The sequence below is a fragment of the Equus asinus genome, chromosome X, assembly GCF_041296235.1.
Source record: "Equus asinus isolate D_3611 breed Donkey chromosome X, EquAss-T2T_v2, whole genome shotgun sequence".
In the NCBI taxonomy this organism is placed as follows: domain Eukaryota; kingdom Metazoa; phylum Chordata; class Mammalia; order Perissodactyla; family Equidae; genus Equus; species Equus asinus.
Window position 1 is genome coordinate 119071375 of NC_091820.1, and position 15637 is coordinate 119087011.

A 15637-nucleotide genomic window follows, 5' to 3' on the forward strand; every position below is an offset into this window, starting at 1 on the left:
TAATTTATAGTGATGCCCTAGTTTTTTGGACCAAACTTTGCAAGTGTCCACCATACTCAAGTTTAGAAATGAAGATGGAAAGAGAATAAGAGAAGGGTTCTTTTAAGGCATTTTCAAAAATTATTTAATTTTCCCATTCACATTTAGACTATTTTTGTAATGGTCACATAGGTCTGGAACATATATATCATTTATTTGCCCAACGTAATAAATGAAACTATCAGACTTCAGATTTCCAGAAATCACCCAATGGTAAGTATAGTTTCTAGCTAATGGTGTTCTCACCTTATATCTGGCATTAAAACCTAAATTCTCTTCAGTATCACCAGTAATGAATACCAAATGCATTTCTATAACTATCTCTATATTCACTTTATTTATTTAAGGAAGAATGCATAAATTTTATATAGCCACATAATTTTTATATGACTTTAAAATGTAATGAAGTGAAATATAAAGTAACTTCCTATAAATTACTCTACATTGGAGCTGTTTGGAAATATTTTCCCCTGTTCTTAACCAAGCTAACTACAGATATTAGCTACCATGACCCATATCATTAAACAAATACTAGATTTTTATGTTGTATGCCATCTTTCTTAGCATTAGCAGCAAATTGATCATTTGAATATTAGTAATAAGTATAATCATCACAGATATTCACTGAAGAATAAACAAGTTCGTTTCTATCATACTGAGGTAAGCCGTTACAGGGACTGGATTGAGGAACATCTAAAATTATCTCAATCATTGTGATGGTATATTAGTTGAACATCTTATCATGGGGACTCTATCATGTTTAAGTATTAGTTCTGTAGGAGCTACTTTGGAATATTTTCCAGATGTCAGAAAACATTTGTCTTAAACTGAGTGGTGGAATATTAGTGGGGTAGTATAAAAACTGAAATGGGAGGAGTGACGTCAGCAATATGGCAGAGTGAGCTGTTCCCTTTATGTCTCCCCCTTTGAATTACAACTAAATGGACATTCATTGATCAATGCAAGATACCTACACAGGACAACAGGACTCCTGAGAGACCCACACAGCTATACATCTGAGGGTGGACAGACTGCCCCTTGGGAAGTGGTAGAGATTGGTGAGCACTCTTCTGCCCCCCAGCAGCCCTGTGCAGGTGCATGAATGCTCTCCTGACTGGTGAGAGCACCCATAGTACCACTGCAGCCCTGAAACTGGGAGCAAGCCTCAGCATGACTGTGGGAACTCAGACCACGTGAGGAAGCTCCACCCACCAAGCACAGCAGCCGGTGCAACCATAAGAGGCAGCCGCAGATCTACACACCTGGGTGAACAATTCCCCAGTGCCCTGAACACCCATAGTACCACCATGGCCCCAAGGGTGGGAGTGCAGCTCGGCACAACACTGGGAAAAAGCAGTGGAAACCTGAGCCCCCACATGATCACTTTCCCTTCTGATGGGAGAGCCCACAGTCAGACCTGCACCCGGTGGGGAGGCCTCGCCCACCAAGCACAGGGGCCAATGCCACCATAAGAAGAGGTGGCAGCAATTAGGCAAGAAAAAGAAATAAAATGAATCCAAATAGGCAATGAAGTGAAACTCTCGCTGTTTGCAGATGAATTGATTTTGTATACAGAAAATAAGAATCCATCAGAAAACTATTAGAAATAATCAATAGCAAAGTTGCAGGGAACAAAATCAACTTACAAAAATCAGTTGCATTTCTATACTCTAATAATGAACTAACAGAAAGAGAACTCAAGAATACAATCCCATTTACAATCACAACAAAAAGAATAACATATCTGGGAATAAATTTAACCAAAGAGGTGAGAGACCTATACAATAAGACATTAGTGAAAGAAATTGAGGGGCCGGCTCCATGGCCGAGTGGTTAAGTTCGCTCACTCCGCTGTGGCAGCCCAGGGTTTGGATCCTGGGCACGGACATGGCACCGCTCGTCAGGCCACACTGAGCCGGCATCCCACATCCCACAACTAGAAGGACCTGCAACTAAGATATACAACTGTGTACGGTTGGGGGGGTGGTTTGGGGAGATAAAGCAGGAAAAAAAAAAGATTGGTAACAGTTGTTAGCCCAGGTGCCAATCCTTAAAAAAAAAAGGAAGATTGGCAACAGTTGTTAGCCCAGGTGCCAAACTTTAAAAAAAAAAAAGAAAGAAATTGAAGAAGATATAAAAAAATGGAAAGATAGTCAATGCTCATGGATTGGAAGAGCAAACATAGTTAAAACGTCCATATTACCTAAAGCAATCTGCAGATTGAACGCAATCCCAATCAGAATCTCAGTGACATTCTTCACGTAAATAGAACAAAGAATCCTAAAATTTATGTGGAACAACAAAAGACCCCAAATAGCCAAAGCAATCCTGAGAAAAAAGAACAAAGCTGGAGGCATCACACTCCCTAATTTCAAAATATACTACAAAGCTATAGTAATCAAAACAGCATGGTACTGGCACAAAAACAGAAACACAGATCAATGGAACAGAATCAAGAGCCCAAAAATAAAACCACACATCCATGGACAGCTAATTTTCTTTTTTTTTCTTTTAAAGATTGGCACCTGGGCTAACAACTGTTGCCAATCCTTTTTTTTCCTGCTTTATCTCCCCAAACCCCCCTCCCCCGTACATAGTTGGATATCTTAGTTGCAGGTCCTTTTAATTGTGGGATGTGGGATGCCACCTCAACGTGGCCTGACGAGCGGTGCCATGTCAGCGCCCAGGATCGGAACCCTGGGCTGCCGCAGCAGAGCACGCGAACTTAACCACTCGGCCACAAAGCCGGCCCCACAGCTAATTTTCAACAAAAGAGCCAAGAACATACAATGGAGAAAGGAATATCTCTTCAGTAAATAGTGTTGGGAAAACTGGACAGCCACATGCAAAAGAAGGAAATGAGACCATTTTCTTGCACCATACACAAATTAATGCAAAATGGATTAAAGACTTGAAACCAAAAAAGACCTGAAAACCATAAGACCTGAAACCATAAAACTCCTAGAAAAAAATATAGGTAGTATACTCTTTGACATCAGTCTTAGCAACATCTTTTCGAATACCATGTCTACTAAGGTAAGGAAAACAAAAAAATTAACAAATGGGACTTCATCATACTAAAAAGCTTCTGCAAAGCAAAGGAACCCATGAACAAAATGAAAAGACAGCCTACCAACTGGGAGAAAATATCTGCAAATCATATATCTGACAAGGGGTTAATTTCCAAAATATACAAAAAACACAACTCCATAACAAAAAAACAAACAACCCGATCAAAAATTGGGCAGAGGATGTGAACAGACATTTTTCCAAAGAAGATATATAGATGGCCAACAGACACATGAAAAGATGTTTAACATCACTAATTATTAGGGAAATGCCAATCAAAACTACAATGAGATATCACCTTACACCTGTCAGAATGGCCAAAATTAACAAGACAAAAAAATAACAAATGTTGGAGAGGTTGTGGAGAAAAGGGAATCCCCATATACTGCTGGTGGGAATGCAAACTGGTGCAGCCACTATGGGAAACAGTATGGAGATTTCTTAAAAAATTAAAAATAGAAATACTATACAATCCAGCTATCCCCCTACTGTGTATTTATCCAAAGAACTTGAAATCAACAATCCAAAGAGACATGTACCCCTATGTTCATTGCAGCACTATTCACAATAGCCAAGACGTGAAAGCAACCCAAGTGCCCACTGACTGATGATAAAGAAAACGTGATATATATATACAATGGAATACTACTCAGCCATAAAAAAGACAAAATCGTCCCATTTGCAACAACATGGATGGACCTTGAGGGTGTGATGGTAAGTGAAATAAGCCAGACAAACACCACATGATTTTACTCATATGTGGAAGATAAATAAACACATGGACAAAGAGAACAGATTAGTGGTTACCACAGAGGAAGGGGGTTGAGGGGTGGGCAAAAGAGTCAAGGGGCACATATGTATGGTGATGGATAAAAATTAGACTATCGGTGGTGAGCCCAATGCAGTCTATATAGAAACTGGTAAATACTAATATACAACTAAAATTTCACAATGCTATAAACCATTATGACCTCAGTAAAATAATTATTTAACAAAACTGAAAAGCGAGACTCTCTAAGATCTGTGTTCTGATATCAGTTTTGCCACTTCTAAGCTTCTGATTGAGTAAGTCACTTTTCATTGCCTCACTTTCATCATTTGTAGAATTGGGAATATTTACCCTAACTATTGCCTTGGGACTGCTGTGCAAGTCAAGGGCACTTACTCAATATTTATTTATTTACTTCTTTATACCTTATTTCCCTTTAAAAAGGAGTTAGCTTTACTAAATATAGAGGTATAAAAACAACACTCATCTTTATAAAAGATAAAAATAAGAGTTAGTTTTGGAAGAACTCATGACTAAGAAAAACTCTAACTTTAAGCTTTTTAGCAGCCAGTACAAAGAAGGAATGAGTTAGCAAGCTCTCACTTTTTTTGTAGAAGGCATATACAAGTGGAGAAAAAGGTTTACCGAGTTCTAAGCTCTGAATATAATTTGTCATGTGAGGTTTTATAAGAAAATGCAATTATTTATTGCAATATGCAATTTATTGCAATAGAGCAAAATTGATAGAATGGCGCCTTTTTTGGTTTAATACTGAAATTTGTATTAATGTAAGTATTTTTTAAGTCCAGAATTCATAAAGCAAAAAGAATATTTTTAAATATTTATAAATATTGTTTATCAGTAAAACAATATTTAATATAGTTCAAAATTTAAAATGTATTACAAAATATCAGAAATACTATTTATAAAAACAAATGTTGCTATAACCAAAAAGACAAATAACGAGTGTTGGTGAGGATATGAAGAAACTGGAAACCTCATGGACTGCTGGTGGGAATGGAAAATGATGCAGCCACTTTGGAAAACAGTCTGTCAGTTCCTCAAAAGGTTAAACATAGAGTTATCATATGATCCAGCAATTCCACTCCCATGTACATAGCCAAGAGAAATGGAAACTTATGTCCACATAAAAACTTGTACATGGATACTTAAAGCGCCAATATTCATAATAGTCAAAAAGTGGAAACAACTCAAATGTCCATCAACTGATGAGTGGATAAACAAAATGTAGTATAGCCAAACAATGGAATATTACTCAGCAAAAAAAAGAGATGAAGTGCTGATATATGCTGTGATGTGAATGAACCTTGAAAATAATATTCTGAGTGATAGAAGCCAGTCACAGAATACCACATATTGTATAATTCCATTTATATAAAATGTCAAAAATAGGCAAATCCATAGAGACAGAAAGTAGACTAGTATTTGCCAGGGTCTGGTGGAGCCAGGGGGAGGGTCGATGATGGGGAGTGACTGCAAAGGGTACAGGGTTTCTTTTTAGGGTGAGGAAAATGTTCTAAAATTGATTGTGATGGTTGCACAAATCTGTGAATATAGTAAAAACCATTGAACTGTACAATGGGTTAATCGTATGTTGTATGATTTTTATCTCAATAATGCTGTTATTAAAAAATAATTCCACACCTTGCAAAAGAACCCTTAAAAAATGAAGGCCCCACAAAAGAAGACATTCCTAGAAAAAACAAAGCCAGCAATTCCATTGTAGTTTCTGTATACTATTGGAAATAAGTTAGCATTAATGTGAAGTATACTGTTTTAAGTTAGGTTGTATATTGTAATGCCCAGAGCAACCACTAAAAAATTATTCAACAAATAGAGTAAATACAGAGAATTAAAATGGCACCCTAGAAAGTATCTATTTAATGCAAAAGTAGGCAGTAAAAGAGAAATAGAGGAGAAAAAATACATGAGACATAGAAAATAGCAAAATGGTAGTTATAAATAATTATATTTACTTTGTAATCAATAATTATATTAAACGTAAATGAAATAAGCACTACAATAAAAAATAAGAGGTTATCAGACTAGATTAAAAACCAGGATCTAACTGTATGCATCTAGGACAGATACACTATAGATTCAGGACATGAATAGGCTGAAAGGATGGAGAATGATATACTATGCAAACAGTAACCATAAGAGAGCTGGAGCGACTGCACCAATGCGTTAGTTTTCTATTGCTGTGTAACACATTGCCACAAATTCAGCAGCTTAAAACAATACTCATTTATTAGCCCACAGTTCTGCAGGTCATAAGACCAGACAGGTTCTCCGCCTAAGGTCTCAAAAAGCCAAAATCAAGGTGTCAGCCACCCCCGCCTCTTATCTGAAAGCTCCAGGGAAGAATCTGTCTCCAAAGAAAGAAAGACTCTGCTTCCAAGTTCAAAGACTCTGCCTCCAAGTTCACGTTGTTGGCAGAAATTCAGTCCATTGCAGCTGTAAAACTGAGGTCCCCGTTTCCTTGATACATGGTTTCCACTGTCTTCAAGGAAACAACAGAGCATCAAATCCTTTTTATGCTTTGAATCTCTGAATGATGACCTCTTCCAGTGCCAGCCAGAGAAAACTCTCTGTATTTAAAGGGCTCACCTGATTGGGTCGGGCCCACTTAGTATGTGAAATAATCTTCACACAGTAAGGTTAACTGACTTGAGACTTTAATTACACCTGGAAAATTAATCACTTCATAGCTTCAGGTTAGTATTTGATAGAATAAGAAGGGAACAGAAATCTTGTGGAGCCATCTTTAGAATTCTGCTTACTGCAACTAATATCAGATAAAACAGACACAAAAAATATTGCTAGAGAAAAAAACATTTTATAGTGACAAAGGTTTAATTCATCAGGAAGACATAACAATTATAAATATACGCCTCACAAAGGAGCCCCAAAATAAGTGATACAAAAACTGACGGAACTGAAGAGAGAATAGTCTCCAATTTCTTCTTTCAATAATTAATAGAACAGCTAGAGAAAAAAACCAGCAAGAATAAAGAAGACCTGAACAACACTATCATACAATTTGACCTAAATGATATGTATAGGATTCCACCCATCAATGGCAGAATACACAATCTTCTCAAGTGCACATGGAACATTCTATGTTGTCTATGTTTGTGGCCTATGCTAGGCCATAAAAGAAGCCACAATAAATTTTAAAGGATTGAAAATTTTTAAAAAACAATTTAAATTTTACAATGTATAAATCTGACCATAATGGAATTAAATTAAAAATCAACAACAGAAGGAAATGTAGGAAGTCAAGAAATATTTTCAAATTACACAATATATTTCTAATAACCCATAGGTAAAAGAATAAATCACAAAGGGAATTAGAAGGAAATTTGAACTGAATGAAAACTGAAACACAATATGTTAAAATGTATGGCATGCAGCTAAAGCAGTGCTTAAAGGGAAAAATTATAGCTTGAAACGACTATGTGAGAAAAAAGATTTCAAATAGATAATCTAAGTTTTTACCTTAAGAATCTAGAGAAAGTAGGGCAAACTAAACCCAAGGCAAGCATAAGATGCAAATAATAAAAATTACAGCAGAAATCAATGAAATAGAAAACAGAAAAAGAATAGAGAAAAATTAATGAAATCAAAAGTTAGTTCTTTGAAAAGGTCAGCAAAGTTGATACATCTTTAGGTAGACTGACAATGAAAAAAGACAAAGGAGTTAAACTACTAAAGTCAGGAATGGAAGAGGGGACATCACAACTGACCCTAGAAAAATTAAAAGGTTTATAAGAGAATATTATGAACAAGTTTATAACAACAAATTAGATAACTTTGATGAAGTGGACAAATTCCTATAAGATGACTGCCCGAAGTTTGGCCAAGTGTGTTGTTTTTTGGTTCTGTCCTTTGTTAGAGATATCCTGGCTAAGGGATGGAAAGCTGGAAAGCAGCAACGTTTCACTGAGCTCTACCATGTATGATCGTTAGCAGTGCCATTTGCATAGTCTAATAACCCCCATTGTTGTTCATCAGTTAATCCCAGGGGGTTTCCCAGGTAGCCAAGGGTGAAGGAGAAGGGTGACTTCCTCCAGCACCCTGGCATCTGGCAAGGAACTGAGGACATGGGATGCCACCTGCTCCTGCAGGTGGAATATGTCAGAGGGCCCAGGTTTGGTTCCATCCTGTTTTAAGGTGGTCTTAGTAACTGTACTGAGCTTGTGGGGTGCTGTTTCCATGACTCAAAGCATAGTGGGCACCTGAGTTTGGAGGGTTATGGGCTCAGTGTCTATGATAGCCTCTATTTTTAGGAAAGCCCAGTAGGTAGCCAGTCATGTTTTGCTTTAATAGTGTATTGCATGAGGCTGAGAGGGACAATTTCTTGTGCCAAAAGCCCGTGGGCAACTTATGGCCATCAGAAGTGGTCCAGAGACTCCAAGAGGTATGAGAAGAGGTTGCCAAAGTTTCTTTAGTGAAGGATTTTGGCGGGGGCACTAACAGGAGTGCCTGTTGATTTTAATTTGGAAGTAAAATTTGTGAAAACGGAAGATGTTGTCATTAGAACCCAAGAAGAACTAAAAGATGTTGGAGTTGTAAGTCCTTAATGAGTGTGTCAAACAAATCTCCTTGGAGGAGGATGTTATCAATGTAATGTCATACCTGTGCTCCTGGAGGAAGGTGGATGTAGTTAAGGTCTTTGTAAAGACTGTGTGTGACGGCAAAGCTGTTGAGATGCCCCATGGATAGCCTGGAGAAGGTGTATGGTGTCCCTTCAGAGGTAAAGGCAAACTGCATCTGAGGGGCTATTGAAATAGCCAAATCTGTTCGAGCAAAGTATTTACCAGCTGTTGACTGAACAGAATCAGTAATTTTAATAAGATTGGATATCTGGTATGGGGGCCTTGATGGATGGGACCACAGCATAAAGGTAGTGGTAATCTATCATGAGGAGTACCCCCACAATTGCCTTTTTTCTTTTTTTAGATTTAAGAATGGCAAAATTGGGCTGTCAAACGGAGAAGCAGTGGGGATAATCTTATGCCCCTTTATTAATTAGGTCTTATGTAATAAGTTTTAACCCTTGATCTCCCTGTTTGAACTTATATTAGGCCAGGTTAACTATTGTAACTGGGGGTCCATGGGGTCCCATTTTATAAAGCCAATTTGTAAGTGTCAAAGACTTACTTTAATTTTAATATATTATTTATTGTGTCAAAGCACCTATGTCCAACATGGAATATTTTAGGGCGATGGGAATTATGATTTTGGAAATTTAGGCAAGGCGACAGAGTGAGGCATCTCCATTTTTTCTTCACTTTATATTTACTTTCTTGAGAGTATAGGGGACCCAGTGTTTAAATTTAGTGGGATCCCTAGGTATTACTATAATTTGAGCCCCATCTTGATTAAGTCCATAAAGTTCTGGTCATTTGGTTTGTTTCAGCAAATGTTAAAGTTAGTTTAGAACCAAGGTTGTAGAGGGGCAAAAGCCAATTAGCAGTCTGTTTACCATTTTGCTATATAAATACTTGAGTATATAAATTTAGTATATAAATTTTGGATTTCCAATTGGGTCAAATTCTGGGACTTTTAAAAATCCTATTTTTATATTACATGCATGTATATACAATTCATCTATTATATATTGATATTAAAATATATGTGTATACATAATTCTTTAATTGCTTTTTATTTTCTCCCCCTGTATCTGAGGGCTTGTTTTCTATTTATTTATTTATTTTTATTGATGTATAGTTGACATACAATATTACATTAGTTTCAGGTGTACAACATAATGATTCGACATTTATGTACATAATGAAATTATCACCATGATAAGTCTAGTTACCATCTGTCACCATACAAAATTATTTACAATATTATTGACTACACTCCCTATGCTGTACATTATATCCTCGTGGCTTAATTTTAAGCTTTTGCACAGCAAAGGGAACGATCAATAAAATGAAAAGACAAGCTACTGAATGGAGGAAAAAAATCTATTAATATGTCGGATCTTTGGGAGATGATTCATTCATGAGGGTGCAGCCCTCATGAATAGGATCAGTGCTTTTATAAAAGACATCCCACAGAACTCCCTAGCCCCTTCCACCATGTGAGGACCCAGAGAAAAGGCCTCAACTCTGAACCAGGAAGACAGCCTGCACCTGACCATACTGGGGCATTGATTTTGGACTTCTAGCCTCCGGAAATGTGAGAAATAAACTTCTGTTTTTTCTAAGCTACCCAGTCTGTGGTGTTTTGTTATAGCAGCCCGAACAAACTAAAGTAGGTAGCAGGCAACCCAAGTGGCCATTGGCAGATGAATGGATAACAAAATGTGGTCTATATATACAGTGGAATATCATTCAGTCTTGTGAACGAAGGAAATTTGGGCACATGCTACAATATGGATGAACCTTGAAGACATACGCTAAGTGAAATAAGCCAGTCACAAAAGGACAAATATATAATTCCACTTATATGAGTAGTCAGTCAAAGAGACAGAAACTAGAACAGTAGTTTTCATGGGCTGGGGGGAGGGGAAGTGAAGTTAGTGTTTAATGGATACAGAGTTTCAGTTTGGAAAGTGAAAAAGTTCTGGAGATGGATGGTGGTGATGATTGCACAATAATGTGAATGTACTAAATGCCACTGAGCTGTGCACTCAAAAAGGGTTAAAATGGTAAATTTTCTGTCTTGTATATTTTACCACAATTAAAAAAATTCTCAAAAAAGTCAGAATAGAAGGTAAATTTCTTTTTTAAAGATTTCATTTTTTCCTTTTTCTCCCCAAAGCCCCGCGGTACATAATTGTGTATTTTTAGTTGTGGGTCCTTCTAGTTGTGGCATGTGGGATGCTGCCTCAGCACGGCTTGATGAGCGGTGCCATGTCCACGCCCAGGATACGAACCGGCGAAAAACTGGGCCACCGCAGCGGAGCGCGAACTTAACCACTCGGCCACGGGGCCGGCCCCGAAAGTAAATTTCTTAAACCGATAACGGGCATGAGAAAAGCCTATAGTTCACCTCATAACATCATCGTAGCATCAATGGCGAAAGAGTGAAAGGTCTCCTCGTAAGACTGGAAACAAGTCAAGGACATCCACTCCTGCCACTTGTATTAAACACTGTACTGGAGATTCTAAGCCAATGCAATCAGGAAAGGAAAATAAATGAAAAGCATCCAGATTAGAAAGGAAGAAGTAAAACTGGCTGTCAAAGAAGAAAGCAAATGTAAAATTATAAAGACGGACGATAACAAAGTTTTGACCTGGCTGTGGAGAAACTGGAAGCCTCATCCATCGCTAGTTTGAACGTAAAACGGTGCAGCCTCGTTGGAAAACAGGTTGGCAGTTCATTACCATATGACCCAGCAATTCCATTCTTAGGTATATACCCAAGAGAAATGAAAATATAAATCCACATAAAAACCTGTACAAGTATGTTCATCATGTATGTAACACCAAAAATAATACCATCAAAAAGTGGAAACAATCCAAATATCCATCAACTGATGAATAGATAAGTAAAATATGGCGTATCTATAGAATGGAATATTATGCTAAAATAAAAACAAAGTACTGACGCACGCTATAACATGGATGAACCTTAAAAAATTATGCTAAGTGAAAGAAGCCAGTCACAAAATACGACATACTGTATGGTTCTATTCATATGAAATGTCCACAATAGACAAAAAGTAGATTAGCGGTCGCTACAGCTAGGAGGGATTGAGGGGTCCATATGTGTTTTTTTTCCACACCACCAAGCAATTCTCCAGTTCTCAGTGACACTGAGAGGGTGTCCCACAAATTAAACTCAATTCTGACACTATGTACCTGGAGACAGCATCAGATCCCACAGGTTAAGGGCCCAGTCCCCCAAACTCTTCCCATCCCACTTCAGATGCCAATCGCAAGTCCAGATTGTTACCTGTGCTTCTCACCGACTGACTATAAGTCAAGGGTTCCTATGACCCTTCCTCAGGTTCAATTAATTTGCTAGAGTGGCTCACAGAACTCAGGAAACCAGTTTACTTACTAGATTACTAGTCTATTTTAAAAGGAGGTAACTCAGGAACAGCCAGGTGGAGGAGATGCAAAAGGCAAGATATGTGGGAAGGGGCGTAGAGCTTCCTTGTTCTCTGGGCACGCCACCCTCCCTGCATCTCCATGTGTCTACCAACCCGGAAAATCTCTGAAACCTGCCCTTTTGTGTTTTTATGGAGGCTTTATTATGTTGACATGATTGATTAAATCATTCGCTATTAGTGACTGAACTCAATCTCCAGCTTCTCTCACCTCCCCGGAGGTTGAGGTGGGGGGAGGGGGGAGGGGCTGAAAGTTCCAACCCATTAATCATGGATGGTTGCTGGGGGTTGCCAGCCCCCACCCTTAGGTTACTTAGGGGCTTTCCAAAAGTCACCTCATTAACACAAACTCAGGTGTGGTTGAAAGGGGCGCCTCATGAATGGCAAAAGAATCTCCTGTCACTCAGAAAATTCCAATGGTGTTGGGAGCTTTGTGCCAGAACCCAGGGACAAAGACCAAAAACACTTCCTATCATACCACAGGGGTGGTGGCTAAAGGGTACAAGGTTTGTTTTTGGGGTGGTGAAAATTTTCTAAAATTTATTATGGTAGTGGTTGCACAACTGTGTGACTATACTAAAAACCATTGAATTGTACACTTAAAAAACAAAAAAAAAGAAGGAACAAACTTTTTTTAAGATTTTGTTTTTCCTTTATCTCCCAAAGCCCCCTGGTACGTAGTTGTGTATTTTTAGTTGTGGGTCCTTCTAGTTGTGGCATGTGGGATGCCGCCTCAGCATGGCTTGACCAGCAGTGCCATGTCTGCACCCAGGATCCAAACCAGCGAAACCCTGGGCGGCAGAAGCAGAGTGCACAAACTTAACCACTCGGCCATAGGGCTGACCCCAGGAACGAACTATTGACAATCTGAATGAACCTCCAGTGAAAAACATCCAACCCCAAGATGTTGCATCCTGTATCATTCTATTTATATAACATTTTTGAAATGATAACATTATAGAAATGGAGAACAGATTAGTGGTTGCCAGGAGTCAAGTAGGAGGCAGTGGTGGGAGGGAAGTGTTTGTGCTACAAAAGGGCAACATGACTGATCCTTGTGCTGATGGGATTTTTCTGTACCGACTGTATCAACATCAATATCCTGGTTGTAACATTGTGTTAGAGTTTTACAAGATGTTACTGTTGGGGTTAACTGGGTAAAAGATACACAGGAACTCTCTGTATTATTTCTTACAATTATATGTGACTCTACAATTATCTCAAAACAAAAAGCTTAATAAAAAAAAGAATAAAATGGCATAATGGCTGTAAAAGCACTGTCTTACTCAGTTCAGGCTGCTATAACAAAATACTACAGACTGGATGGCTTATAAACAACAGAAATTTATTTCTTGCAGTCCTGGAGACTGGTAGTCCAAGATCAAAGTGCCCGTGTGGTTGGGTGACAGCCCTCTTCCAGGTTCATAGCTGGCACCCTCTTATTGTGTCCTCACATGGTGGAAGGGGCAAGGGAGCTCTCTCCGGTCTTTTTACAAGGACACTAATCCCATTCGTGAGGAGCTCCACCTCAGCACCCAAAGGCCCCACCTCCTAATACCATCACCTTGGGGATTAGAATTTCAACATATAGGACCGGCCCAGTGGCGTACTAGTTAAGTTCACGTGCTCTGCTTCGTTGGCCCAAAGTTCACAGGTTTGGATCTCGGGCATGGACCTGTACACTGCTCATCAAGCCATGCTGTGGCAGCGTCCCACATACAAAAAATAGAGAAAGATTGGCACAGATGTTAGCTCAGGGGCAAAAAGAACTTCAACATATGAATTTGAGGGGGACACAAACATTCAGACTATAGCAAGCACTCTGTAAATTCCAACATTATGTACAAATAATTATTATGCATCTTTTATGAGAATGAATAGCATGGAGCTAATATGACTTTATTTACTTATTAATTAAAAAATACTTATTAAGCCCTTACTATGTTGGAGGACTTGGTTAGACACTACAGGGCATACAACTTCATAGATTTATGGCAAATTCACAGTTGTGGCCATGTGACAAGTTTTGGCTGAGCCTGGGTCCTTTTTGTGAAATGTAAATCAGTTGAAATATAAACATACTTGTGGGGGGAAAACATCTTTTTATTTACTGATAATCACTAATAGCTCTAATCGGGATCAAAGCTTCTTACCTAATTATCTTTCACAACTCCTGTACCCAACTACATTCCTGATATCTCCACTTAGGTATCTTGTTTTCAAACCTCAAAAGAACTAAACTGAACTTTTGGTCTCACTCCCCAAATCTGTTCCATCCATCACTAGTCTTCTGCATCTTAATAAATAGTCTACTGTGCTTGTTCAAGCAAGTAACACAGGCTTAATCATTCTCTTTCTCTTACCTCCTACATTCCTCTGGTGGGCCCATCAATGACTCTATCTCCACAGTCACTACCTATTCCAAGCCATTGCCATCTCTTGCTGTACTACACAATAGCTTCCCAACTGGTCTCTGCTTCCACTTGTGCCCTACTCCAATTCATTCTCTACACAATAGCCAAAATGATTTTATTGAAATTTAGATTATGTCACTCTCCTACATAACCCCTTCATTTGTGGCCCATTTTATGTAGAGTAAAATCCAAATTCTACCATGGCCTACAAGGCCCTACAATCTCTCCATCCTTCTCTGTTATATTTACCTTCGTTTTTTTTTTCACTTGAGGAAGATTTGCCCTGAGCTAAAATCTGTGCCAATCTTCTATTTTGTACGTGGGTCACCGCCACAACATGGCTTGATAAGTGGTGTAGGTCGGCGCCCAGGATCCAAACCCGCAAACCCAGACCACCAAAGCAGAGTGTGCAGGACCTTCTTGATCACTGCTATTCAGCTACACTGGCCTTTCACTTGCTAAAATATAGCAAGCTCTTCCCAGCCCAGAGGACCTGTGTATACATTGTTTCCTTTGCCCAGAACACTCTTCCCCAGTTTTCTGCAGTGCTGGCTCCTTCTCCTTTAGGTCTCAGCCGAAACACTGCATTGACTGTTCCATAACTCTACATATGAGAGAAATGGAGCAACAATCTGGTTAGAGATGGGATGGGGGAGTACCTAGGGGACATGTCCCAAAGCTGTATTTGCATAGCAAACACACTGTCTTTCCTTAGATTAAGTATAGATCAATAAAAAATGTCAATGCTTTCTTAAAATGCTTTTATTCATACTTTATATAGGATTAATAGAACATCATCTGTTCATAAAAATATAATTTGGAGTGCCTCGGGGGTAGTAGCAAGCAATCCCAAGAGGTTAGAGAGGTAGACAGGGACTAAAGTTGATGAGGGTCTATCTGCATCTTTTTAGTAGGGGCCTGACACCGCCAGACTTACATGGTTGGATAAGAGACTAAAGACTGAAAAGCCAGTAAAAAATATTATAGCTAACCTTTATTGAGCATTTAATGTGTGACAGGTATTATTCTAAGGGCTTTGCATTTATTCTAGTGCTTTATGTATATTAATTTAATCCTCACAACTACCCAATGTATTATTATCATACCAGTTATAAAGATGAGGAAACAAAGGCACAGAGAGATCAGGTGACCCACTCAAGGATTACAAAGCTAGCAAGCAGCAGAGATAAGATTCAAACCCAGAGAGTTCAGTTCAAAATGCATGCTCTGTGTCAAGATGCTTTAATGCTC